The following is a 2,350-nucleotide window of genomic DNA, read 5'->3' as shown; positions in this document are numbered from 1 at the left end:
CCCTAGTCTAAGCCGAAAATATTGTAGCCACAAATACGAGTACTCTGGAAAATGTCAACTAAAATATTTTTGAACTTGGCTCGCTGCTTGCCCGGCCCAGCAAGGCAGCCAGTCTCTAGTTCGAGTCACGAATCCTCCCAGTTCCAGTTCCAGTTCCGCTCCTCCACTTATTTTCAGCCAGCTAAGAACACCCACCAAAAACCAACTGAGAGAGTTTCCAAGTTTCGATTCGAATAGAAAATATCTACAACAACAAAAAACAGTCAACATTTATCTGAAATGAAGGACAAATCCCGAAACTAGAAATGAATTTAGCCTTAAGCGCAAGTTGGTGCCACAGCGTGATGCCACACAGTGTCTAAGGCGGAGGCGTTTTATTTTAGACAAGTCTTGATGTTGTTATTGCTAACATAGTATTTATTTATTGTATGTGTATCTAAACGGAGATAGGCCTTAGACTGTACATAGAATGGACTTTGCTTCTGTAAAAGAACAAAGAACAAATGGCATTTTGGGTTTTCGTTGTTAAACAAATAGCCAAATATATACCCCAAAAATCATAAAAGTCTCCTTAAACTACTCGACTTGATGCAAAAATGTCGCTGGACGACGAAGAAAAAAAGCATATACGCATATATACAAATATATGGAATAAAAACAAAATACTAGACAATTTTTTTTATTATTAAACGTAATCAATAATAATAATAATCAACAATCAAGACAGGACGAAGATGGATTAGCAGAAGTGGCAAGTGGCAAGTGGCAAGCAGGAGGCAGAAGTGAATGTCGAAGAGTAAAACACACAAAATGCTGTAGAAGATATATTTATTGAATGAACTATACGTTTACATACATATTGACAAATCGATTATATGGTAAATTATTGTCACAACGCAAGAGCAATCAATGTTTAAATTAATTAAATGTTACAAAGAGTTTTAAATATAAAAAAAAAATATACAAACAAACAGGAATTATGTAAATGTATGCATAAATCGAAGATTCAATTCAAATGATTAATTGTGTGTAAAGAAATTTACAAAATCCTGTACCAGCAGAATTCTCCTAGCTCCAGGATAGAAAAGAAAGAACATTTTCCTTCTAGGTTTTTTCTCTTTACTCAGTCATCCAGTCATGTGGCTGCATTACATTGTGTACATCAGCTGAAAGTTTGTCTTGAAGTTGACTTTGGACTGCTGATGTCATCATTGTGTCTCCATTTAATGTTTTGATCTGATCCTAATGGCTGGCAATGGTTTTCTGGAGTGGAGTGTCAGAGTTTTGTCTTAGCAATAATTCACCTGTATGCGTGTGTGTAACTCTTAAACTCTTAAGATTACTTTTATCCATGTACTCAATAATTATGACTAAAGAATGAAGTAAAGCAGTGGGCAAGTGAGCAAGTGAGCCCCGGAGAATGGAATATACACAACAGAAATTAAAATTAAAATTAAAATTACTTATTATAACGATTACTTATAGTAGATGTAAGCGAGCGCCAATTGAGGCATCACCTGCATACACAATTAAATAAAGAAAACGATTTCCTTAAATTAACAGCGTGGTCTAACATTCATCTGTAGAAATGTTCAAAGCTCAAAAGCTTTGGCTGTTTACATCAAGCTTTCCCCGATAACTTTGTGTTCCCTTCCTTGTACTTTGGCATTTTCGAACTTAAAGCTTGCACGTGGAAGCTTTCGCGTGAATCAAAAGCTTGTAAAGTACACGCATTGGGAAAAGGAAAAAGTGGGATATCAGCTGCCAAAAAGCCCCTCCACAGTGTTGTCTGCAAAGTGAACAAAAAGCTTCAACGCAAAGCTTCCAAAACTCCAAGCACCTCAGTGGCTACTAAAAGTCTGCTAAGCCCCCGACAAGCTTTTAGTGGGAATTGAAATATAAAACAAAGTTGATCTCGGAATATTTATCTTCGCTTCAGTGCTTCCCCTTTTAAAGCGGTCGTCCTCCTTGTGGTACTGGGACCATTTGAGGATTTTCAGCAGCACTGACCTGTGTATTCCGTGCAGAGGTATGATCACATCTCCAGCGTTTCCTCTGGGCAAAACCCCTGCGGAGATTGACGCGGACGACAACCCTGGGCAGACCCACGGCTGTGTTGCAATACGTGTTGCGTGCAGCATGGCACGTTGCATGTGGCATGTTGTGTTTTTGTTTGGGACAATTGTTGCTGATGTTGCCAGTCGTGGTTCGGTTCGACTTTGTCGCATCTTCTGGCTCTCATTCTCTTGGGTGGACCAAGTGAGAGCTTTCGAGAACAACTTGTTGATTTTATTGCCGTCTTAACGCAACGTGTTCGACAGCGACAGCGAGTTTGGTATGATGGTGCCGC

Source organism: Drosophila guanche, unplaced genomic scaffold (assembly GCF_900245975.1).
Source record: "Drosophila guanche unplaced genomic scaffold, DGUA_6, whole genome shotgun sequence".
Taxonomy (NCBI): Eukaryota; Metazoa; Arthropoda; class Insecta; order Diptera; family Drosophilidae; genus Drosophila; species Drosophila guanche.
Note: the sequence above shows the minus strand (reverse complement) of the source record.